The sequence below is a fragment of the Ailuropoda melanoleuca genome, chromosome X (assembly GCF_002007445.2).
Source record: "Ailuropoda melanoleuca isolate Jingjing chromosome X, ASM200744v2, whole genome shotgun sequence".
Lineage (NCBI taxonomy): Eukaryota > Metazoa > Chordata > Mammalia > Carnivora > Ursidae > Ailuropoda > Ailuropoda melanoleuca.
In genome coordinates, this window is record NC_048238.1 from 101,306,932 (window position 1) to 101,333,901 (window position 26,970).

The 26,970-nt window shown below is 44.8% G+C and overlaps 1 long non-coding RNA gene across 4 annotated transcripts in view; it reads left to right on the forward strand.

Moving 5' to 3' along the window:
- The window catches only part of LOC109491067, a 51,838-nt gene extending 26,029 nt beyond the window's left edge, over positions 1 to 25,809 (forward strand). For all 4 annotated transcript variants that reach the window (XR_004622401.1, XR_004622400.1, XR_004622402.1 and 1 more), the window contains one exon: positions 23,859 to 25,809. This is a non-coding gene — a long non-coding RNA (uncharacterized LOC109491067). The remainder of the gene's footprint in view (positions 1 to 23,858) is intronic.
- Positions 25,810 to 26,970: the final 1,161 nt, after the last annotated feature.

The window sequence follows — 26,970 nt, forward strand, 5'->3', positions numbered from 1 at the left end:
TGAGGGGTTACGTGTTGGGCCAGGATGCAGGGGCGAAGTGGCTGGGGTGTATTTGCATTATTATGATTTTTTTGCCCCTGAGTTTGCCCACTAGCTCCAGTCTATGGCAAGGGCCAAAGACCTGGTAAACCAGCAGCAAAGAGCCAATATCTGGGCTGCGATTGGTTCAGAGCTGAGACTTCCGGCTACCTAGGAACTTCGCTTGAGGAGGATGCCGACAGCCTAGCTTGGGACTGGAGACAAGGGGCGGGGATACTGATGGCACAACTGCACGAGCGTGTTTGTTTCAAGAGGTTTCCATCACAAGGGAGCCTGCAAAGTGGAGCTGGCCGTAGCACACAGAAGTCTGGGTACAGACACAGAGACGCCTGTATGTGGGGGGGGTGCTGCGGGGGCTTCGTGAACTAGTTGGGTGGGGGGTTGTCTGTGTAGGTGTCTGTAATTGACTTAGGTTAAGCTCTACTCAGGTTGGGGTAACAGCACTTTCTTTTTTTTTTTAGGGAGGGAGGGAGAAAGGAGGGGGGCAGAGAGAGAGGGGGAGAGAGGAGAGAATCTTAAGCAGGCACCACGCCCAGTGCAGAAGCCGATGCAGGCTCCGTCTCACAGCCCTGAGATCATGACCTGAGCCGAAATCAAGAGTTGGACGCTTAATGGACTGAGCCCCCCAGGCCCCCAGGGATAAGAGCTTCTTTGAGCTTCCTGTAGCACTGTCTGAAATCCCTCCTCTGTTCCCAGACCAACCAAGAGACGCCATACCCATTGGCAAAGGTAGGTTGGGAGTTGAGCAAAGATCTCACTTGTAATATGGGAAGATTTCCAGTGTTTCTCTTAGGACCCCAGTTGAGCCTGAGGACCAGAGAAGGGAAGATGATGATACAGTCTCCGAATTGCAAAGAACGCTTACAGGCGATTTAGTGCCGTCCTTAGATCTGCATTTTGAAATCTGTTATAAATACTTTCTTCTGCTTTGGCCTGAACATCTCCAGTACTGGGAAACTCAGGGTTCCTGAGGTAGCCCGGTCAGTCTCTGGCCGTCTTTACAGCTCTGCCTCAGGAGGTTGGACTGAAATCTGCCTCCCCGGGGTGCCCATTCTGAACCTGGGACCAGTCACCTCCTGCTGACATGTGGCTCTTTGATCATGGAAGACAGTTCCTGTGTCGTTGAACTCTTCTCTTTGCCTAGGTTAGTCTCTCTCTCCCATTCCCCACTTGACACTTTTGGCCCCTGTTACCCTTGTGTTCTCCTTCCCCACAGGTTACCAAAAGCCAGGGTACCGTCTCACCAGGTGCTGAAGTCTTGCACAGGCTGACTGCTCGCTCCTTAGGCTGAGTGTCATCTCTCTATTGACTGCATGGCATTTATGGTCAGACTGTGGACTCACTCAGAGTTTCCAGACAGTGTTGAAGAGGCTTGAAACCTCACTAAGAACTACACGGGTAGGGGCGTCTGGGTGGCCCAGTCGGTTAAGCGTCTGACTCTTGGTTTTGGCTCAGGTCGTGATCTCAGGGTCCTGGCATCGAGCCCCCGCATCGGGCTCTGCACTCAGTGCAAAGTCTGCTTCTCCCTCTCCCTCTGCCCCTCCCCCTACTCTCTCTCTCATACATAAAAATAAAATCTTAAAAAAAAAAAAGAACGACAGGGGTAGCTGATGCTTCTGACTAAAAGTTTTTCCCTCACTGAAAAGTAGGTCATGGTGGCGCAGGGAGGAACAAAAGGAAGGGTAGAAATTTATCTCATGTATTATCTTTTGTTAAGAGCTTTAACATCTGTTTTTCTTCGACATATCCCTAATTTATGTACGTATCATTTCATATGGAGTCTGGGAGAATATGGAACAGCGAACCTTAAATGGGGTTGGGAAATTGTATTAATCACATGCATTGCTCACAGTGATGCAGGAGTGAGCTCGAAAACTTCCTTTCTCTCTTTATGTCCCCCTCCCCTGCCACAGTCTTAGGAATGAACAACATTACCTACAGGTAGAGGAAAAGAGGACTCAGTCACTAGAAAGGAGAGCAATTTGATTTTTTTCTTCCTCTAGATTTGAGCTAATAAGTTTGTTCACTGCATGGGCTGAAAAATGATATGTTCTGTATCTAATTAACTCAGTACTAGTGCCCAGTAGAATATAAAGAAGGTGTGATGGGGTAGATTCATGCTTCATATAAATGAATAAAAGCAGGATCTAGTGTGATACTCCTTTTTGAGAATGTTCACGTTCCTGGTATATATAATCAGCACACATCACAGTAATAACTCACTTAAAATTATGTAATTAACACCTCTATGCGATAGTTATTTTACAACAAGAGGGGTGATAGCTACAAATATATTTGTGGACATAGTAAAACATACTATTTAGCACTGGAAATGTTCTGGAAAGAAGAGCCATATGGGTGAAGGCTTTGCTTGCATTGTACCGTATTCGCAATGACATGTTCTGCACCTGTCACTCACCTCCTTGGCATTCACTGCTCCTTCTCCCTCTCTTCTGGGGACTGGAGTTCCGATAGTTTCAAATCTCGTTGCTTGCCTTTGCCCTACCTTAAGTGTTCTGAAGAAAACAGCACTCAAGCTTCAAATACCAAACTGATCATTTTATTTTTATTTTTTATTTATTTTTTAAAAGATTTTATTTATTTATTCGACAGAGATAGAGACAGCCAGCGAGAGAGGGAACACAAAGGGGGAGTGGGAGAGGAAGAAGCAGGCTCATAGCGGAGGAGCCTGATATGGGGCTTGATCCCATAACACCGGGATCACGCCCTGATCCGAAGGCAGACGCTTAACCGCTGTGCCACCCAGGCGCCCCTAAACTGTTCATTTTAAGAAGAAAAAATGAATACATTTTCCCTGCATAGGAGTTTTCTTAGTAGGAGAAATAACAAATACAGTAAGAAAGCTTTATTTAGGTAAAGGGTGGGCTGAGCTGAATTTTGTATTTTTTCAAAGTTTTGGAAATCTCTGGCCCAGCAAGTAAGGAATTCTGTTGGAATGCATGGAATCTTGGCCTGACTTTTCACGCTCAGTAGCGTAGTGCAGTCCTGGTGAGCCTGTGAAAGCAGGTGTGTCGGCTTGGATGGAAACCTATGTTTCTTGTATAGAGAAAGTGATCTGTTCCTCTTTGCGTTCAGCCTCCTCCTGTTCCCGCAGCCTAACAGTTAAGGGCCAGTTCCCTGAGGTAGTTCTATCCAGTTTATCCAGACGATGAATGTCTTTATTATTGAATGCCAGAGAATTACAGTTTACCCCAGCGGTATTTGCTCGATTCATCATCTCCACTACCAACCGGTTGGGGAATCTTTATCTCATTACCAGTTTTCTCATCTGTAAAATGGGAAAAGCAATAATAGTTATTCTGACTACCTCACAGGGTTGTTGGGAATGTAAGTGAGAAAATACGTATGAACACATAAATTTAATCGTTAATTTTAAGAAGAAGCATAGATAACTTTTCAGACGTAGAAAACAATAGCTAACATAGTATGCGTGGCTTTTACTGCTCCAATAAAGTGATTAAAACTGGAGATTTTAGTGTGTACTTCCATATCTTAGATAGAACTTGCAGACATCTTTTGATATATTTTATAAAGATAAAGATAATTCAACTGAGTTAGATTCTAACCTATTTCTTAGAATCCGTCCCTTTTCATGGATGTATAAAAAAGGTGGTTTCCACAATTCTGAAACAGCTTTTAGATGACAAGCCTGTGACGTGTCAGACAGGAGGCGTGGTCCACATGATACCTCCCGGATAGGCACAGTTACAGGAATATAAAACTTTTTTGTCACTGAGAGTTTTCTAAAATTCTCTAATCATCCTGGGTAACAGGGATAGGAGAGTTTCTGTGATGCATTTTGTTTACCCCTAGCTCAAAGAAAAGCAAATCGGCACACTTCGTAAAATAATAAAAACTACATAAGAGGTATCGCAGCTTGCAGAGGAAAATGGGTGGTTTCTAAGCACACAGGTGCCAATGCTTGGAATTTGAGATCAGCTCCCCGAAGGAAGACTTAAGGAGCCAGAATAAAAGAGCAATTTGAGGCTGAGTGAATGACCCAGACACAAAAGAAGAGGGAGATGCACCATATTCAGCGTGTGCCCAGGTGGACCGGAAGTGGACCCCGAGTGTCTGTAAATTACAGGAAGACGTGGGAGAGGAGGAAAGAAAAATCGTATCGGTGGGTAATGGCTTGGAAAGTATTTTAAGTTTCGCAGCTTAAAAGCTGCAAAGCTGCAAAACTTAAAAATAACTATTGCTAGAGGACTGTTCAATCCACAAAATCATCACTGTGAGTCCAAAGTGAGCTGTGTGTGATGTAAAATAAGATCTGAAAGCCTCAACTGGTTTGCCAGTGGGCGGGGTAAATTTTGAAGAGGCTTCAATTTCTTTCCACGGCTGGATGAACAATTTGCTGAGGTGGAGTTCCAGAGGAAACAAGAAGATTAGCTTTGTATCTGATGCAGAGTATTAAGGGCTTCCTAAGGAGATTAAATCAAAACTTGATTCCGGCCCACTAATGCTTTATTAATGTAGCAGACAGTTTTTGCTTTTCAAGTTTTTCATTTAAACTTGTGTTTGTGAATATTATTAAATTTCTTGGGATTAAGGACTTTTAAAGCCCCTTATTTGCAAAGCCCTATTATTCAGTTCTCTGCAGGGGCTCAGAAAGCCCTCTACACACTCACCCCGACAGCCGGTCATTATCACAGGGGGGCTTAGGAAAGACAAAGGGGAGCCCAAACAGCTTTGGCAGAGAAGCTTGGCCCGGGGAACAGAGATGTTTACAGCTGTTCCTTCACCTTTGCCATCCCATCCCCTCGTCACCTCTCTGGTTCCTGGCTGAGGATGAGTCTGGGGACCGGGGGACGGGGCATGGTGTTGAGCCCCGAAGAGCCGTGGCTCAGCCTCCTGACCGGGCTTGTCAGGGCTCCTGGTCTGGAGGTGCAAGCTTTTCTCCTGCCCTTCCGGGGCGCACCTAGAAGGCTCCTCTCCCTCCGTTTGGCTGCTCAGATTCATCCCCTCATTCAGGGCTCATCTCAAAGGCATCTTTCTTGTCCCTTCCACCACAAACAAGAAACGAAATCTTCAGTGGTCTTTGGCCATCCCGGCTCTGTCTACCCAGTGGCAAAACTTAAAAATCTTATCAGTGCCAAGGTTGCGAGGAGGAGGAAATGGAGAGCAAAGGTCCCGGGCTTTCTTGTGGGGAAAGGCTTCTCTGTCCCTAACATCCACAGTCCCTCACAGTGTCTATAACTCCAATTGTCAGGCACGGCCATTGGCTTGTGTCTTCCTCATATGGCTCATGAATATGGCCCGGTTAACTGGGCTCTGTGCAAGGCCCGTAATGAAGATTTTCTTGCTTACTCTGTGCAAATATTTGAATGTCTTGTAAATGTACCATTGACTGGGAAAGCTGTCTTTCCCATTTTTGGTAAAAATTCACACCCAGCTCTTATAGGGTACTGTCAAGTTGGATAAGGAAGAACACATTACTTTTCTGGGTAAATGGGGATTTTTTCACCACTGTGTAATTAAAGCAAAATAAAGAAAAAAAATTTTGCTGTGGAAGCTTAAACTGTAGCTTTCATCCTTAAGGCCTGATTTCAAGTGTTGGAGTTTATCAAAATGGCCTTTCCCTTCATCCAGCCTTATCTGTGTGTCCCTTTCTCATTTTGACAGATCTAATCAAACTGATCTAAAAACAAATTATTCAGATATAGATCTATAAAAAGATGTGTCTTCCATAATATTACATATGCATGTCTTTGAACACTTAGAGCTTTTGATATAGTTCAGCTGTCTGGGTATTCCCTTCTCATACATGTAAGCATCTTGAGAGTAGAAGGTGTACTTTCTATGGTGTCCCTTGCGGGGCCTAGCACAGCGCTCGTAGAGGGTGCTCAGTCAACGATCGAATGCATGAAGGACACAATCAGTGTGCATGTGTCCGTATCTACGGGTCGGCTCTTTGCTCAGTCATGTGCTGTAGCAGTGACAAGCCAGTACTGAGTGGGGCAGAACTGTGTCCAGGTTAACCCTAACCTAAACCATGGAAGAGAATAAAGGAACAAAAAAAGACCCAAACACATTGACCCGTAGCTCTCTCTACTATGCACAGCTGCATATTAGGGAAGCTCATGCTGATAGTCAGTAGGCATCTGTTTTGGGGGGAAACCCTTTAGTTACTACACACTCCTGAATATTAGGCAGTTTGCTATTAGAGTTTAAGTAACCTTTACTGACTCTTGTTTCCTTAAAGAACAGATGAAAGACTAAGGAGGTTTGTGTAACAACAAGTGGCCCGTAACACCCCTGATAAGGCTTTGTTTAACTCAGGTCTGTTCATGAGGCTTCTGATGACTCCTACCAGATGTGTGGATTGTTCCAGAAATCAGTCTATTCATCTGGGAACCTCTTGAGTTAATTTGGCCCTGTGTGTGCTGAAATTGACAGTTGAGGTGGCATCAAATCAGCTGTTCGAAGCCTGCCGCACCAACGCGCAGAAGACAAAATCCCTACAAAGTGAAAATTCGGTATTTGAATTTCTAACATAAAATGAAAAGCTTCTGATGAATTTCTTTGGTTTATTCAGCAGTAGAGAAAATACTTCTTTGCTAATCAAGAAAAAGGAGAATTAGGACAGCTACCACCTTTTTTTTTTAAGATTTTATTTATTTATTCGACAGAGATAGAGACAGCCAGTGAGGGAGGGAACACAAGCAGGGGGAATGGGAGAGGAAGAAGCAGGCTCATAGCGGAGGAGCCTGATGTGGGGCTCGATCCCACAACGCCGGGATCATGCCCTGAGCCGAAGGCAGATGCTTAACTGCTGTGCCACCCAGGCGCCCCCAGCTGCCACCTTTTCAATCACCAATCTTTTTCAGGACAGAGACAAGGGTCAAAGATTGCAGAGCCTTTGTGTATAGCAAATTATCAGTACCATCTGGTTCAAGCCTTCCCGCTGTGGGACTTAATCACCGTTACTAGGTAAAGGAGTTGGACCAAATATTGACTGACTCTTCCAGCTCTGGCCCTTTCAGGGACTCTGTAGATGAAACATGATTTTATTACTTTATATAGTACCATTCCAGAGCGCTAGCCAATAGGGAGGTAGAAACCAGACCCATCTGGGGGGGTATTCATTCAAACTTACTCCCACGGTAGGAGGATGCCTTTACCTGTAGCCCTGCTGTCTAGGGCAGAGTGTAGACTCCATGTATAAAATACACAGCACACTTCCAGGATTTAGAATGGAAAAAATTATTCCATTATTTTTTATATTGATTACATGTTGAAATAATATTTTAGATATATTTGGTTATATAAAATATATTTAATTTACCTGTTACTTTCTACTTTCTGCTTTGTATTATTTAAACCATTTACAATTATATCCATGACTCATATTATATTTCTCTTGGACAGTCCTGGCCTAGACAGTCCTCCTTCTCCATGTGACCTGAGTTCCAGTTACTTAGAAACCTCCCACGGTTGGAACCATCTAAACTTGTGGTTCTCAGCCTTGGGTGCGCTTTAGAATCACGTGGGGATCTTTTAAAAATTACTGACCGCCTATCTTATGATTCTGATTCCCCTGATACAGCTCCTCGTGATCTTTCTTATGGGCTCGGAATTCCTTCCATAAGCCTATAGGTGGTGTGATCATAGCACTGCACTCAGCTGAATGCCAGAAGCATGTGTGAACCGCGGCCGGTCCGCTGCTGGAGGAAGGGGCATGCAGCATTGGAACAGGCTTAGCTCAGACCCTCAGCTAGTTATTAAGAGTGAAAGGGCCTTCTCCTAGCTCTTCAGTTGTCAAAAATCAAGCAAACAGACACCAAACAGTAACTTGAATTAATTCTGTCTTAGCTGCTGCTGCTTATTTGAGGTTCTGAAAATCAGCTTACAACATTCCATCCGGCCTCCCAGGGAGATACTGGGCATTGCTTGGTCTGTTTTCAGAGAGGAAAATGGGGCTCAAGGAGTATGACCATCTCTCTTTGGTTAAGAGAATTCCTCCTGCCAAATTTTGGCTATTTTGTTTTGTTTTAGTGGGGAGATTTTATTATTATTATTTTTTCTGCACCCTTAAGGGGTCTAAGGAAGGGCACATACAAAAGGCAGTTTCACTGGACTCGGACCACCCTCTAGAATGGAGCAAGCAGCCATCAAGTTCATGTTGATTCCTAGTAGCATACGCTGCGTTTTCGGGCCTAACCCTCACATTCTGGGAGTGGTCTTCCCTGGTCCTGCCAGCCCGGAGTGCTCACTAGAGCCCGAGGTGAGGAGGAAGCTGGTCCTCTTCTGATAGTCTCCTGCTTCTCGGGGATGCTCACCTTGGAGTCCTGGTAATGAATTTGGAACAGGGTGTGAAAACAACGAAAAACTCTAGGCTTTTACGTCGGACTCTACTTAATTGTCTCTTGGCGTCTGGGGAAGTCACAGTGCGATCAGGCGTCAAGGTGCTGGGAGTTAGTAAGAGAAAAGTTCTAGTCATTCGTCCTGTGTGTCCACCGTGCCCTGAGGCTTGACCATTCCCTTCTCTGCCTAGGAGTTTGGATTACATTCCGCTTCCGTGAGTTAAGATTAAGGTAAAGGCGTCTATGTGGTCTGAGTTATTTGGAGTGACTCTACCGCTTCCTAGCTATGTGACGTGGGGCAAATAACTTCTCTAAGCTCCTCTGGTAAACTAGGAATCATCACAGTACCTACCTCATATTCCTGTGAAGATTTCGTGAGTCACTCTGCGTATCTCCAGCACCCGGCACAGTGACGTGCCCAGGAGAGCAGCTGAGGAAAGGTTTACAGGATGAAGAGATGAATGAATTCACGAATATGAATATTACAGTCCAAGTATGTGCTCACAGAGATGCCCTCTGTTTTGGACCCATCTCCAAGTACCAGGGTTTAGTCTGCTAAACTAATTACCAACGCCTAACCAGCTTCTCTATCCCGTCTTCAGATGCAGTGTTACCTGCATTCTCCTGGCATTTCCATACACTAGATGCTAGACATAGAGGGAGAGCTAGAGAAAGCATCTTTTTTTTTTAAATCTCGTTTGACAGATTTTGTTTTTTAAGATTTTATTTATTTATTTGACAGAGAGCACAAGCAGGGGAAGCGGCAGGCAGCGGGAGAGGGAGAAGCAGACTTCCCACTGAGCAGGGAGCTCCACGCAGGGCTCGATCCCAGGACCCTGGGATCATGACCTCAGCTGAAGGCAGACGCTTCACTGACTGAGCCCCGCAGGCGCCCTGAGAGGAAGCATTTTCTACCATCGGCTTTGAGGCTCACACTGGCCAGAGTACGTGTTTGATGTTGCAGAGATATTTTAGGGGATCAAATTATTCTCAGGTGTGAAAAGTGATAAAGACAGGTACTTTATAGGCAAATATAAGTAAATTCTACTAAATAAGAAGCTATTGGAATGGACAAGCATTGAGTTAGATTAGTAATCAGGAATTATATATTATATTGAAACATGTAAATTTTAGTGCTTGAAGAAAAAAAGTAGGATTCTCTGAACTGCCTATATAACCTCTGCCCCCAAAATACAGCAGATGGGTAACTAGTAGCCCAACTTTTTCTTTTCAAGAACAGCTGTAAGAGGGTAATGATATTAACTTAAAGAGATATTACATGGAGCCATGCATTTAGATATTTTAATGTCAGGTGTGGTTTGAAAAGATAACGTCATGCTTTTTTACTGAAGACAGATTTTCTGAAAGTTCATCTTCATGCTATAGTCATAACCTAAATGACACTTGAATGAAACTCTGGAAAGAATAAGATTGGAAACCTCTTGGATTGAGAGATAGTTGTGGCTGCGGTGAATAGAAGTGACACGCTTTGAAGTTAGGTCCAGTTTAGAGAGCGTCGACCCTGATATAATTCATTGGAATTCCAATTTTATTTATTTTATTTTATTTTTAAGGGGGTGCACAGAGGGAGAGGGAGAGAGAGAATCTCAAGCAGGCACTAGGCACAGCATGGAGCACAATGCAGGGTTCCATCTCATGACCCTGAGATCGTGACTTGAGCTGAAATCAAGGGTCGTATGCTTAACTGACTGAGCCACCCAGGCGCCCCTGGAATTTTAAAGCCAGATCACCTCCATGGCTTCGTTTTATTTTTCAAAAAGATTTTATTTATTTATTTGACAGAGAGAGAGAAAGCGCACAAGTAGTCAGAGCGGCAGGCAGAGGCAGAGGGAGAAGCAGGCTCCCTGCTGAGTAGGGAACCCCCTCCCCCATGTGGGGTTCGATCCCAGGACTCTGAGACCATGACCTGCGCTGAAGGCAGACGCTTCACTGACTGAGCCACCCAGGCGCCCCTCCATGGCTCAATTTTAATTTTTCTTAATCCTATGGATCATTTTCTTTTGGCGTCTCCACCATAGGAGCTCTATGGAGTGGGGGACAGGAGCAAAGAATATTAGGACCTCTCACACGTGCAGGGACAAAGTGAGAAAGAGAGAAAACAGGTGCAACTCTAGAGTAAGGGAGGCTGGAGGTATGGCCGGCTCAACGGGCACTGCAAGGAGCCGGGTCACAAAGTGAGCTGGGGCTTTCCCCTTGCCCCTGCGCCTGGGTGAACATAAGGAAATACGCATTTAGCACATCATTACTTTATTTTCAATTTTGTTAACAGCTTTTTAAGTCAACATGATATTTTATAGCAATTAACTAATTACAAATCTTAAAAACATTTTTGTGCATAATTACATGCTTAATTGTTGTTCCTTCATTTTCATTTAATTCTAAAAGAAATTAACTTTGCCATTTTGACACGTGCTTAGTGTTTTTAAAACCGACTATGAATATTCTATTCCTGACTGTCCCCACTGCCAAGGAAAAACAACGCACTCCATCAGTGGCAGACTAGAGAAGAATCGGACCCTGGTCCTCTGGTGGTGGTTGTCTGGCCACTCACCGCAGGCCGCCAAGTGAAGTATGGATCCATTGGAGCTCGGCCCACTTGGATGGCAAGGATTGGCTTTCTGTCATCAGGCTGCTTAAACTGTGTGTTTGGGGAAGAAGAAGCAAATGTAGTCACACGAGAAGGCTGCTTAAACCATCTAAAGGAAAAGATCATAGGCGTGGACAATAGGATAGAGGAACGGGAGAAATCCTGACCCCTTGGACTGAGATGGGTTGAATGAATCTCCACAATTCAGTTAACTGGCTCAGATAGCATTTGAAATGTTGTTTGAGGTGGGGAGGAATTTCAGGAAGTGTTGTATTTGCACTGAATTCTTAGTAGGTGGGGCAGGATAAAGGTGAGGACACAGAAGACGTGTGACCAAACTCCAGTTCAGATGCTTATTAGCTATGCGACCTTCCACGATTTTGTTCAGACCGATAAATTAGATAACGTGGCTAAGAGCATTGAGGATAGTACTTGACACCTAGAAGGTTCTCAGCAAATGTTCTTTTTCTTTCTTCTCTTAAATCTTAGAGTTGTATTATCGCATAAACGTCTCAGTTTTGAAGATTACTTCATTCTGAGATATTTTATTTTTTACTTATTTATCAGTTGATAGCATAAGAATGACCCATTAACTTGTAGACCCATATAATTTTTTATGATATTTCAACACTTTCCTACCCCTGCATTATAATACAATCTTTTTAGTTTATTATTTTCCTTATCTTATGGTGCTAGGATGATGTTTTTAATCATCTGAAAGGAATACTAGCTAGCATTGGGATATCATCACACTGGCAAATGGATACATAATTTTTTTAAAGATTTTATTTATTTAACAGAGAGAAAAAGAGAGTAGAAGCAGGGGAGCAGCGGGCAGAGGGAGGGGGAGAAGCAGGGGCCTGATCCCAAGACCCTGAGATCATAACCTGAGCCAAAGGCTGACACTTAACTCACTGAGCCACCCAGGCGTCCCTGGATGCATAATTTTTTCCCAGAATGTGTACAGGTGTTTTATGAACCTGAAAATAGTTTTTTCTTTATGGTTTTTTTTTTTATCACTTTGTCCTATTCTCTTGGAGGATGTTGTTGTTTGTTTTCCTAATATTTCCAGTAGCAAAGCAAAGAACAATGAATTGCCTTTAATGGCAGTACTGACAGTGATAAATGACGGCTGCTCGCTTGTTCGGGTGTGAGTGACAGCTCCCAGAGCTCCCAGCCCTTCCACCACACACAGCTCACTTCAGCCTTCATAGCTGAGTCCCATACAGTTCAGCCTTCTTCTTCTTTTTTTTTTAAGATTTGTTTACTTATCTGAGAGGGAGAGAGAGAGGACGAGTGGGGGGAGGGGCAAAGGGAGAGGAGAGAGAGAGTCTTAAACAGACTCTGGGCTGACTGTGGAGCCCAACATAGGACTCAGTCTCATGACCCTGAGATCATGACCTGAACTGAAACCAAGAGTCAGACACTTAACCAACTGCACCACCCAGGTGTCCCCAGCCTTTTTTCACTTATTCTTTGGGGCCACCTGTGAGCCCATCATTAAGGGTCTCCATTCATTGTGATGAATCATTCATTCAGAAAATATTTACTGAGCTCATTTACTGGACCAGGAATTCTTCTAAGTGATGGAACCATGGAGATGCTTAAGGCATAGCCCCAACCTTAAGATGCTTATAGTCTAATGAGGAGCTGAGACCTGTCTAGGGATAACTCTAGCAAAGATTTAAAAAATGTCACAGGGAAAAACAAGGAGCTATTGGTGTTCAGTTGTGGGAATTTAGGAAAGGCTTCACTCAGTCATTCGTTCATTCAACAAGCAAATGAACAAGAGCTTGTGCAAGGCTGAGGATACAGAGACAAAGAAAGCACTGTCTGCCTTCAAGGAGTTTACCTTCTAGGGTAAGGCAGATACCCAGACTGATGACAGCACGCTGGAGTAAGGTTAAGTATCATAGACAATTAAGGGAAGAACCAAGTGCTGAGGGAACCTATGAGTTAATATATTTGGGGAACCGAAGTGTCATGAGTTTATAGTTTCGTGAATGTGACTGTTACGCGTGTAAATAATTCCTGTACCAGGTAAAAGATGCCAGGTGCTCTAGGAGAACTTCAGACAAAGGGCTGAGAGGGAGGATAGAGGGGTGAATGTGTATTTCTAGCTAAGGAGGCTCCTGGGTGGCTCAGTCGGTGAGGCGTCTGCCTTTGGCTCAGGTCATGATCCCAGGGTCCTGGGATCGAGTCCTGTGTCGGGCTCCCTGCTCAGCGGGGAGTCTACTTCTCTCTCTCCCTCTCCTTCTGCGGTCTCTCTCTCACTCTCTCAAATAAATAAATAAAATCTTAAAAAAAAAGAGGTCAAATTGCAGCTGGGCCTTAAAGGATGAGTAGATGTTCAACCGGGGAAGGGGTGAGGGAGGGGAGGAAACAGCAGGAAGAGCATGAATACAGGCCTGGCCTGTTAGTGGGAAGTCCTTTGGAGTGGCAAGAGCGGACGAGGTGGGGCGATGGCGTGGCGCGAGGAAACAGGAGGTGCAGCTAGCCCGTGGAAGGTGGTGGGCGCCGTGCTGGGTCGCTGGATCGCAGTGTGTCTTTTCTTCTTCTGACTCTGCTTTGAAATAGAGGCAACATTTATTAAAGCTAGGGCTCTGGAGTCGGGCTGGGGGAGCTCAAATATTGCCGCGTCCTTCGCATGCAGCCCACTAGTGAAGCTGAGCAAGTGTGTTAGCCTCTCTGGGCCTTGGTTTGAACATCCGTACGAGGCGGATGATAGTAATACTGTATCCTACAGTCCGTGAGGCCTGGTCTAGCTCGTGCATGTGGAGCTCCCGCAACAGCGCCCAGCAGGTGGGCACCCTGCATTCGTCACTTCTTGGTGGCAGCACCAGTAACCACCATAGCTGTGATATAAAGGGGAGCAACTTAAGCGAGTTCTTGTGCTGCGAACTTGTAGGGACATACCTAGGATGACCTGACCTGCTGGCAGAAACCAGTAGAGGCCCTCGGGGTCTGTTCCAGACCGATCAATACTATCCCCTTGGCATAATTGTTAAGGTACACCTGGGTTCAGCCAAGTACTAGCCACATAAATAATCAGGCCTCAGCAGTTTCAAATGGCCCAACCAGAATGTCGGCTTCCAGGACAACGGGCGCAGCCCATAAAACAGGTCCGGGACCATGTGCGAGCTAGAGTTGCAGAGAGCTTCTCTAGCTACGATACAAATCATCTCATCAGCCAAGCTTGCAAACCATAGGGATGACCTGTGGTTAAACTGAAGGTGGCGTCGCTCGGGCGCCTGGGTGGCTCAGTCGGTTGGGCGTCCAACTCTTGGTTTGGGCTCAGGTTGTGATCTCAGGGTCGGGGGATCGAGCCCAGCATCAGTCTCCATGCTCGATGGGGAGTCTGCTTGAGATTCTCTCTCTCTCCCCCTCCCCCTCCCCTTCCCCCTGCTCATGCTCTAACCCTGCCCACTCTCTCTCTAAAATAGGTCAGTAAGTCCTTAAAAAAAAAAAAACCTGAAGGCAGTGCTGAAAGTCTGGCGATCAAAGAATCGAATGCCTGTGTCCCAGGTGCCTTAGTTTTCGTACTCCTACCTCAAGCTGAAATTTTCGTGGGAAAGTGTGGCTATTTGCAAGTCATCCTACAGTGTTCCCACTGGCGGCAGGCTCACAAGAAACGGGCACAGCCTGAGAACAGTAATCTGCAAAGTTGTGGAAACTGTTCTTTCTTGTGTTGACACTTCGTGCATGTTTGCACACACTCCACATGTACAGCTGCATTTAGCAGGTGGCCTGTGATTTCATATATTCCCACCCTGAGCCCAACTGCGGATCCGGCAGATGGATGTCAGCATAAACGTGACTCCTACGGGTTGCCCTAAACTTTGGTTATTGAATCTGGTTCCTGGTCATCACTAAGCACACGGGCTGTTGTTATAGGACAGAGGCATTTTAGTCTCCTGGAATAGCCCACAAATCTCCCTTCTCAAATGAACTTTAGAAGAGCAGTCTCGAAGTTTCCTTTGCAGTTTCACAACAAGCCTCTGGAAGTTTCTGAGACACAGAGTAATTAAAATGGAGCTCTTTTTGAGACCTCTATGTCTTACGCTCTCAAAGCTCTATGCAAACATCATTTTGTAGACCTAAAAGTAAGGGAATCATTTTGCACTGGAAAAATTATTAGTATAGGTCTCAATCAAAAAGGATTTAAAGGTGGCCAGTGGCAGTAATCAACAGCCAGCCCTCCAAGGGTCAAGCTGTGAGTCTTCTGCCCAGTTTTTGCACCTTCCGTTAGAAAATGGATCTTAACTCATACCCTGTTTTTGATAAATACTAATTTAAAAATTGCCTGGAAAAAAATTGCGTGTGCCTCCTTTGAATTTTTTTTCTTGAGAAGGGATAATTTGGATGGCTCGTGTTTGTTTAAAAACACTAGCCATGGAAGTTTCCTAAAATAAATGTACTTGTGGCAAATAGACTTTCAAAATCATTGATGGAGTAGAGCTAGACATGTAGAAACAAGGGAACTTAAGTTCGGAGGAGTTCAGTTTAGCGAACAGAACATGGCACTTGGGTTTGAGCCACCTGTATGACCCCGAGTAAGCTAATGTGCAGACTCTAAGATCTGCTTAGAACACAGCACTTGTCCTGAAGGAGGATTAATTACAATACTATACGGGGAAATGCTTTGTAAATCGCAAGCTGCTATTCAAAAGTAAGGAATTACTATTATCAACACCATTCAAGGTCCTACAGCTTAAAGCTAGCCAGCCAGTTTGTCTAAATACATAAATAACAATTCACTTATACCTTTCCCCACTAGGTGGCAGGCGAGCCACTTGGTAACGTACCATTCAGGTTGGGGCTCTACCAAGCGCGGCAATGTTCCCGCCCGTGAGGCAGTGCAGCAATGGACAAAAGCTGAATTAGAACTTGTGAAAAGCAGAGACCACCTGTATTGTGAAAACAAATCTCATTCAAACGCCATTGGTTTGCAGTTCACCAAAATTTTGTATCTATGAAAGCACGATCCTTTTGACTATGAGAAAAAGGACAGCTAAGCAGATAATTTCTGCAAATAAGGATGTGTTTAGCCCACTCAGAGTTATAGCTACCAGACTTCACGATGATTTATAACACCACTTTACAGGTAATGGTTTCAGCTGTATCAGGAGTCGGCAAACTGCTTCTGTAAAGGGCCGGAGAGTAAATATTTCCGGCTTTGCTGGTTGGTCCATTTCTGCTACATGGACTCCACTTTGCCTTTGCAGAGGCTATGAGCCTGCAAACACACTGAGACGATAAAAAAATGAGTGGGCATGACCGGGTTGCAATACATTTTAATTATGGATGCTGAATTTTGAAATTCATATAACTTTTTACTTAGCACAAAATACTGTTTTTCTTTTGATTCTTTTTGACTATTTAAAAATGTAAAAACTATTCTTAGCTCAAAGACCATACAAAAAATGGCAACAGACCTGTTTTGTTCCCCAGGGAGTCATTTGTAGCTCCCTGGATTAATACCCTTAGTAGTCTTAACTATCAGACTGACAGTCTCCTCAGTTAACGTAAGTAAACTTTTTACTGCTTTTGTGATAAATATTTCAATGTGGCTTTTTTTTTGCGTGTACAAATTACTGAGAGTGCTTGTGATATTTTTGCCTACCTCTCAATATAGCCTTGTGTCTTGTTTGACTATAAAAAAAAGAATTCAAGTTGTGGATGCATTGTTCTTAGAGTTGCCAGAAAAAAACAGGACGCCTTGTTAAATTTGAATTTCAGTTAAACAGTGAATAATTTTTAACATAAAATTTTGTTCTCTGTATTGCATAGGACATACTTCTGTTAACAAAGTATTTGCCGTTTATCTGAGATTCGATTTTAACATGACCTGTGTTTTTCTTGGTAAATCTGGCATTTCTTGTACTTATGGACTTTGTCCATCACTCATTTACTAAGGCCTTGAAAATAACCAAAGATCTGAAGGCAGGCCTCCAGAAGTGAAATAGGTCTTTAGAGATTTGAGGGAAATGGGCATCTGCACGCTCCCTGGGTGCTTTCCGTGTACCTTTACACAAACAACGGTGCGGCATAAACGAGTTTTTCACATCCATTTTCCAGGAGTATTTGTTTCCATTCCAGCGCCTGTCTCACTTGAACAAGCCATTTTAACTGTTTTGTAAGAAACCCAAAGTAACCTGTAAACAGGCACCTGCAGAGTCTTATGAGGGGGTTGGATGGGAACAACAAATCCAGTCCTCCCAGGCTGGTGTTCTAAGGGACTGGGCTGACTCCTGGCCTTCCCCGCAGAAACCCCGCCCTTGTCTAAACACGTTTTCGTACCTCTTGATGGAAGTTTCAAGTGTGCACAAGGCAGCGATTGGTAGAACTTGCTTTTAGCGTCTTGGTTTTGTTTTTGGTTTTGCGTGTGCACTTGTTAGGGTGCACTTCTGTACCAAATGTTGACACGTATTTCCTTTGCTTGGTGACTTTTCACGAACAGACATCGAATGCTAAATCCTGCCCGAGCGGTCAGGCGGATCAGCGACTTTAACCGCCGTGGAATAACGACTCTTAGCGGAGGCTCATCACTTCGGCCTTGAGTTGGTTAATGGAGAGTGCCTTTCGGCTGTCGCTGCTGGCTTGGGGCGGGCCACGAGGTAGGGGGGTGGACGGAGCGCTGTAACCCGAGGCGACCGGGTTGGGTTGGAAGGGACCACGCGCCGTCTTCCCATCCCTGCGTGGGGGGCGCGGAGGCAGGGGGCGTCGGGCGGGCGACTGGCGCGCGACGGGCGCGGCGGGAGGCCGCTGGGGGCCGGCCTCCTCCGGGAGCAGCCGATTGGTAAAGGCGGCGCCAAAGGCCACCGCTTCGCGGGGCGCGGGGCGAGGCGTCGTGCCTGCGGGGGAGCAAGCCGACCGCGTCCTGGCGGTTGGGAGAGGAGCTGGGGGGGGGGGCGGCACCGGAGCAGCCGGAGCCAGTTAGAGCAGCGTCCTTCCGGCATTCCGCGTTAGCCAGGCTGATTTCCCTCGGGGGCTGCCACAGATGCCCCGAGCGCAGCGTCGTTGGCTCCCCGCCCGTCCGCGCGCCGCCAGCCGGAGCCCCCCTTTCGGGCCTCCCGCTGCCCGGGATCGGCGGCGGCGCGGGCTTCGGCTCCCACCGCCTGCGCCTGCTCGGGGTGGCCGTTTACCCCTTGTCTAGCTGCAAAGTTAAGGCCCTCGCGTATCCCTCACTCCAGTCCCCAAGCCCGGGCTCAGGGCAGATCCAGTGAGGCACCTCGGGCACAAAACTTAAGGTATGCGCGCTGGCGGCGGGGGGTGCACCAAGACACCGGTAATTAAGATAAAAATTAATGCAGTATCTTTAAAAATTTAAAGTTAATGCAAAAAAAATTCCATGATGAACAAAACATGAAAATGTGAAATAAAGACATGATCTGACCGTGATGTGACACCACTTAGCCACACTGGCCTCATCCTAATCCCGGGCTTTGCAAATCAACTCTGAAGTGATTCCCTCCTCCCTCCCTCTGCTCCCAGGGACTGGACCTTTGTCGTACTTCTCATTTGCTCTTTCTCTGCAATGAGTTGCGTTTTTATTGTGTACCTACCTCCCTGGCTTGTGCGGCAGGAAGGAGACACTGCTGCTTCACCACCTTGTGCGTCCAGGAGCGAAGCCTGAGGCCATTGGAACAGTATGGAGTTTGGAGGAGACCCACAGTAAGAGCTTAGGCAAGAGCCCCAGGTTGCAAAGCTCTGCATTGGAAGCACCAAAACCCCACAGAAGTAAGGCACAAGAGGAAGCTGTGCTCCCTTAATTAGGGCTTAGGAACCCATTCAGAATTGGGTCGAATAGAAGTGTTTTAAAGGAACCACAAGAAGCAGGGAAGGACTTTGGGATTATTTTGCAGAAAGAGGGATCCTTTTGTGCTTGGGGACAGCTTGTTCCTCTCTAGCCGGCCACGAGCATTTCCTGGTATTGCAATTCAGTCTGAATTTGCAATGATACGGGCACCTTTAATGAGGATGATGCTCTATCATGTACAGTTCATCTTCCCTGTGTTATCCCTTATTCAGCTCTCAGCCGGCAACCAGGCACAGTGCTGGGCGCTGGCTCAAAGTGGCTTTCAATTGTCATTATCCCCTAGAACCGTTTTATGCTGACCTTGTGTTGTTTGCTGTCCTCATGGCTAAGAGCCAGACAAAGGGCACATCTGGCCCAGGCCAAGGAGATGGCTTAGATGTAGTTCAGGTTGGGACGTGGAAGGCCACTAGGTCTGACTGCTGGCTTCCTTAAAGGGTTCCTCCCCCTTGTCTTACACAGGCCAGTGAAAATGAGATAAAGAGGAAGAGCAAATGAAGGAGATCAGAAAACTGTTGATCAGATTTATGTACCTTTTCTTAAAAAATCTTTGGAGGCTTTGGGTGTGTCCCGTCCCTCAAAAGCCCAGGGAAAAAGGGGAATTTGTCGGATCACTTGCCCAATTCCTGGCCGTTTGAGACGAGTTTGCTTACCTCGAGGAGCTATTAAGTCAACATTCTGCTTAACACAAAAGGGGAAGAAGCCGAGGAAGTGCGGACTTCCGGGGGCGCATCGCTGTCCACCTCGGCGGCGGCGTTCCTTCCTTTTCCCGGTGTAGCTGTTCCACTCTATAGCCAGCAGAGGGCACTGTCGCCACATAGAATCCGTTTGACTTTTCGGGGCGGGGAGAATTTTCAGAGCTATAGAAAATACTTGGATCCAGTAAGAAGTATGCATGATTTTCCATGAAATATTAATGTGAAAAATAGATGATTATTATTATTATTAAGAACTTGTAGATGTCTATTTGATTAATGACCCATCGAACCATGGAAGGAAGGAAGATGTTTCGTGACTGTCGGTATCAAACATTAAAATAGCAAGAACAAAATAGCAATGTAATACTAAATATCAGCATGATATACCTAAATTATTTAGGACACAAATAGGACTTGTTCTCCTAGGAACGTGTGTTCCAAGACCTAGTAATAAGGAAGAACAGGTCTGCTTTATCTTGAACATCTTTTTTAATTTTTAATTTATTGCAAACAAAGCCTTTCATTAATATCAAGACAGTTAAACATAACTCCATCTCACCAATGAAATCTGCCATCTGAGGCCTTCTGTGATTTGCCTCAACAGATTTTTCAACTTTGTGTTTTACTATCCACTTCAGCCACCCTATCTTTCTGCCTCATCTCATTTTTCCCAGCATTTTCCTGTTTCTGCCGTTGCCTCTGCTTACTTCCCACTCACTTGCCCTCTTCTTCACACACCGGAAATCCTACCCATTCTTCAAGGTCCAATTCAAATACTGACTTTTGTGAGTGCTGTCAAGGCATCCACAAATGACTGAACACGGGGAACCAGATGGCCCTACAGTGAAATGTCATAAAGAAATCAGAGGAAGTATGGGAAGGAGGCTCTGAAAGCTCTGGTCAGGACGTCAGAGCCAGCCAGCGCTTCAGATATAGCCAGGGAGATCAGGGAAAGCTTCCTGGAAGAGGTGGTGTTTGAACTCGTGTTGAAGGTTAAGGAAATCTGGGTGATTGAAATCGCCCCTTAACTGGCTACCGTATAGATGACAGAGGAGAAGGGGAAGAGGTGGTGAAAGATCAGCCTGGGAAAGTAGGCAGGCACCATCATACAGAAGGAGGTTGGACTTTATTCGAGAAGCCACGGAGGCTCCTGGTGTGCTTTAAGATGGAGGCAGGACTGGCTTAGACCCGTAGTTTAGAAAGGTTGCTCTGGAGACAGTGTGGTCCTAGGTGTGAATGGCAGGCAGACGACTTGGGAAGCTACACCATTCTTCAGATGAGGAAAGAGAAGGGCCTGAACCAGGGTAGATAAAGTAGAAATGGAGAAAAGAGGGTAAATTAGGCCCCCAAAACACATTGTTTGCAACTCTTACGGAATGTATGGCTTTCTACCTTATATTGTGTTATATTTACCTTCCCTGGAAGACTAAGTTCCTTGAGATCAGGTTTTTTTCCCCCTCAGTTCATTTCTTTATTCCTCATATCATACGGCCCTGTACAAAATAAGCATGAGTTGACTGAGGAGAAAATGTCTGAAATTTTTTATCATGAGGGTTTACTTTTGAAATGCTTGATTTGTGCTCTTCGGCCTCAAAGGTCAGCTGGGTGACAGCTCTGTTTATCATCTTAGTAAACACTTTGTGGGTAGTTTATACATTTTGAAAGAAAATAAGATTTTCTCATGGACATCTCATCATTGGCTGCCATTTATGGGTATTAGACTTTAAAATGTTCAATGATTCAGATGGTCTGTACTTTTTGAGCTTGCCACTTGAGTGTGTGTGTTTCAAGATTTGTGAAGGGGGAAACCGAGAGCTCTGCATGGCTTGTATGACAGCAAACTCCTTGAGACCAAATGTCCTTTCACAACATAGGCTGCGATGAACTCACTCCGGGTTGTCCAGACAAATCCTCACATTTGTGGCCTGTTGAGAAAGTCTTTGTTCTTCTTTGTTGAAATGCCACCGACGGAAGAAACATCCTGAGATCCTCCAGCCCTTTTGGGCACTTGAGCCGTGGGTGCCCCAACTCAGAGCTCCGTCAGCTAGGCTTTATTTCTCCTGAGAGAGCGTGCCAGGTGTCCTCGGACTCACAAGGACTAGAAGAATGACGTGACATCCTCAACCCTTGAGATGAATGTGCTAGAGAAGGGGTGCACGTGATTATGTCATTATTTAATGGCATCCTAACAGCTTCTGGTGTCTGTCTGGCTGGCAGACCGTTTATTTTAGAGGCTTTCCTCTTCACACTAGCCAGGTGCCAGCATCTTACGAAAGTGACGTATCCTTAGCAAGGGCAGAGAACACAAGGTGAAACTCTGACCCAAAAAGAATGTTGTGGGTAGAAGGCATATTTTGTCATTTAAAATTTCGTTGCATGAAGTTTCTCCCAGGGATTTAGTGACACAACCAGTAGTCATTCCTCCTGCCCTGGGTGATCCGTATTTATGCTCCTGTTTGCTCCTTGTTTCCTTTCATACATCTCCATCTCTTTTTAAAAAGATTTTATTTATTTATTTATTTATTTGAGGGAGAGAAAGGGAGAGAGAGCACATGAGTGGGGAGAGGGGCAGCGGGAGATGGAGAGAGAATCTTCAAGCAGGCTCCCTGCTGAGCGTGGAGCCCGATGCAGGGCTGGATCCCACGACCCTGAGATCGTGACCTGAGCCAAAACCAAGAGTCAGACACTCAACTGAGCCACGCAGCCACCCCCATCTCCATCTCCTGTACAGTATAGAAAAGAGTTGTTATTAGTATAATGAGGTTAGACTGTCCCCAGGTTCAGATAATCTAGTTTTGGATAAAATTGCTATAAATCTTCTGTTCAAGTTCGGTAGAGAAAAAGGAGACTTGGAAATTGAGTCTCATATCTTTAAATTGATATTGAGATTCAGGCTTTGTGATGCCTTAGTATTTAATCTATTGATTTCAAGCAAGGAAAATATTTCATTTACAGTGACTTCCCTTCAATGATCAGTTGTTCTTTAGTTGTAATTCTGAATCTTGTATTTAACCTGAAAAGCCACTGACACGTATGATAGTGCCCAAAATGTACCCATGAGACGTGAGATTATTACCTCATGCATACGTGTGCGTGCACACACACACACACACTATGAGAATGTTCAAATCTACAGAGAAGTGAGATAGTGAAATGCATGCCCACCTACCAACCACCTGGATTGAAGAATTGTTAGCATTTTTTTCATAAAATCAGTGACTAGTTACATGTGTATTTGCTTCAGCTCTCTCCCTGCCCCCCCAAAAGTATTTGCCGATATTACCACGGTTCTGTTATTGTACCTAAAAGAGTCAATAATAATCCCCTATTCTCATCCAGCAGCCTCCTCATTTCCAAGTTTCTCCAGTTGTGCCAAAACTGTGAGTGACTGTTCAATATTAGTGAAGCCATTATCGGAAGGTCAGAGATCTGAGAACTGGATACTGTCCCTCAGCTGATAGAAGGCAGCTGTATAGATCGGTAGCAGAACAGAATATCAGCCAGCAAAATGTACAGTAACTAATGATTCATTTGGAAACACTCCCCTCCTTGAGCTATACTGACCTCCGGAGAACGTTGAGCCATCAACTGCAATCAACTTGAGCCTCCAGCTTGGGCATCTTGGGGCTCTGACTCTACCAGAGCCCCTGTCTCTAGTACAGAGGAGAAATGCCATTGAGAGAGGCCTTCTGACACTTTTGTAGTTGGACGGTCAGTTATTCCAAGACCATTCACTGAGTAGTCCGTCCTTTCCTCAATACCTGAAAATAATACCACAGAGCTGTAAAAATAATGAAAGAAAATGTGTGAACATATTTTTATCATCTTAGGGAGGGGAAGCCTTTTCAAAGCAAGGCATGAAACATTTGAATAAATATTTGAACCATCTTGATGGCAAAAGACAAAATTAAAAAGTAAACGACAGGCTTGGACAAAGCGTTTGCAACATAGAGTTAAAAATAAGAGTGCCCTAATACACTAATAGTGCCTACAAATCAGCAGGAAAAACATTTTAACGTGGGCAAAGGATATAAACAGACAATATAAAGATGAAGACACAGAAGTGACTCACCATATGGAAAGATGATTAAAGAAATGAAAATTAACACAAAAATGAGCTACCTTGTTATTCACCTTCTGTTTGGCACAAATTACAAAGATCGGTAATATTTCATGTTGGTGAACATACGGGAGAAAAGGACTCTCATCCACTGTTAGCGAGCCTCCAAATTGGTACAGCCTTTGTAAGGGTGATTTGGCATATATTATCATTCTTCCAAATTTCTGTTTCCTCACTAATGTAAAAGCTACTCAGGCAGTCTGCCTGATTCTGGACTTCATTTCCTATTTTTGTGTCTGCTTTCTCCTAGATGGTGATATCTGTGCTTCTCAGCTCAGCCTGGTGGCCTGACTTTAACTCCCAGGTTCCATGGTCCCATCACAACTGCAAGTCATCCTCATACAAACGTTGAGTTGACCTAGCATGCACCTTTGAGAGTTTTGGAACAATATGCAAGTTCAAGTCACCATCGTGTCATCTTGCTGACAATCTCGTGGGACAAGACCAACACTGGGGATCCTTGCTTCTGCCCTTGGTCTTCTGCCTGTCCTTCCCTCTGCAGCCATTGATCAGACACGTGTTGTCATACAAAAGCTGTTTTGCTTTTCTTATTTGTCTTGTGAATGTTGTCCTTCGCGTCGTATACATCACAGATTAGTGTCGTGTGCTGCTCTGTGAGCTAAAAACTTTCAATACTTGTAAATTTGCGTAAGTTTGGGTAAGAATGGCATCCAAGCAGCAAAGCAAGAATACAGATTATAGAAATGCAAGAAGAGCAATGAGGGCAAGAAAAGTGATGTCTATAGCAAACAAGATGAAAGTTCTTGAAATGCTTGATAATGGCGAAACCGAGACTTCTGTAGAGTGTTTTTGGGGTGTTAATAGGTGTATAATTTGCACAGTAAAGAAAAATGAGAAAGCTATTAGGGCCAGTGTATCGAGGGGCACATCAGAATCATTGAGAAAATCATTCCTAGTTTGAAATATCAAAACAGAGACAATGGAAAAAGATTGGCATGTGTGGCTTCTAACGCAGAGAAAGCTGAATAGGCTTCCTCCGGTATGCATCCTCTGCCAGTGAGCACCACAAAAATGCAAGTTTAAATTTCGACCCGGACCAAAAGTTGTAACATTCATTGCGAGGATTGGGTGGTTGGATAGGTTTGAGAAACGCTCTGGTCTGTGTGAAAAGAAATGGCTGGCAGAGGAAGAGGGTTGTGAAGCTGCTGCCGAGTATCCCGAATACCGGAAGAAACTGAGGGAGGAAAATGGCAGTGTCTTCAGTGCCGATGAGCCCGCCTGCACCGGAAGTGCGTGCCTATTTGCACATCTATTGCAAAGGATGAGAAAAAGACTGGAGGCTTCAAGCCCTGGGAAGACAAGCTCCAAGTTCGATTTTGTTCCTGCGCTTCTGATGACTTTCTGACCAAATCCATGTTGCTTCACAGATTCCAAAAATCCTTGCCTCTTAAAAGAGAATGCTAAAAACACTTTTCTGTGTACATGGAGGGAAACCATAAAATATGGGCCACTGAGAAACTCTTTTTGGACTGGTTTCTGAAGTGTCTTTTTTTCCTGAGGTTAAATAATATTGAAACCGAAGAAAATCATGAATTCAAAGTGTCACTGTTTCTGGACACTGCTCCCATTGACAAAACTGCAGTAGTAAACTCGGATCCCCGTGTTCCAGTCATCTCCATCCCTCCTCCCCCGCACGACTCGACACCTTCATCCCATGCATCTGGGAGTGCTAAAAATTGTTCAGGATGTACTGTATTTGGCATATAGTTGATTACCATGCAGATCTGATGAGAGAGACCCCAGAAGTTACTGTGAAAGTAGCTTGGCAAAATTTCTCCATTTGTAATGCTTTAAGGATGGAAGAAGAATCGGTGAGAGAAATAACACAATCAACCCTTAATGGAGCCTGGCAGAAACTTCAGAACGAGACTGTAACGGACTCTGAAAGTTTTCTTCCAGTGGTAGAAGAAATTGAGAATGTTGTAGCATCTGCAAAACATTTGAGGGGTTGAAGGATTTGAAGACATTGAATGAAATGACATTTTGCTGAACTGTTAGATTCTCACCCTCAGAAGACAGTTGAGAAATTTTTCAGAGATGTGATCATATCAAAAATTGATGAAAGAGGTCATTGTAGGTTAACATCCAGAACTCGAAGAATGTTGAAGCAGCTACTGTGCAAATCAACTGGCTGTAATGATTCAGAGGAAAGAGATCCTTCGACAGAGTGTTTATTGACCTACAGGCAAGAATTAAAAGATTACGCACAACCCTATAGAGCAGTAATTAGAAACCTTCAAATGAAGGCCAATAAGTCTTTTCTCTCTGTTTGCTTCAGCAGGGAAGAAGAGGGTGGACCTTCGGGCCTCGTCATTCAAACTCGTTCCACAAACAGCAGCAGGCAGAAAGGCCACAACACACCGATAGTCGAGCCTTGGGATGCAGACTCCGACAGCTCTGACGATGTGGTGATCCACGTGCTAGAAGATGAAAGTAGTGCCGAAGATTGAGCTTACTTGTCTCCAGACAAAACCCAAGCATCCTGATTCTTTCCCCATATCTGCTGTGACGACCGATGTTCGCATTGACGCATGATTGTCCTCACCTTGACATCAGAGAGAAAATAGAAATTGGTTGCCCAGTAATTACAATTGCTGATGTAAAATTAGGAAAATACTAACAAGCGTCAGTTTACTTCGTGTTTTCTTTGAGTGAACAAACCAGTTGTCTGGGCTGTCCTGATACTCCCTTCCCTGCCGCGGTTTCCCCCCAAAGCTTGTGAATCCCTCCAACGCAAATTCCTCTCCAGTGAGGGTTCCAGGAACTCAACTCTCATACCCAGGGAGGGGAGCTACTCTACTTGGTTGCACAATTTGGTTTTGTACTCTTGATCCTGAAATTTATTTTAATTCAGTTTAAGCCCAACTTGCTATTTCAACAGAAAGAATCCAGACCCTTGCCTTTTACCTGGTTTGGTTATCAGTGAACTTGCTTCGCCGCAGTTGTGTGGGGTAGCTGTTGGTCAGGGCTGAAGGGCAGTTGCATTTACAAGGGACTCCTACATTTACTTTGGTATCTAATCAAGGAGTAGAAGCTGCTAGAATTAATTCCCATAGATCTTCTCTGTTCTCATATCTGGTCTTCCCAGCGATTTGAATATTCGAATATTCTCCAGGAAAGGGGTTCTGACTGAAACTTCTTCTTCCCTAAAGGTGGTGGAAATCCAATAACCCCCCCACCCCCAGCCTGGAGGTCTGAATGATAGGTTACCTATATCTGAGTTTGAAGTGATCAGAGGAAAGGGGAAAAATACAAAAGTTAAAAGGGCTTGCTTGCATAGTTACAGTTGAGATGACAGATATTCCTCAACAGGTTTGAAAGAGGCAGGTGAGAGTTGAAAA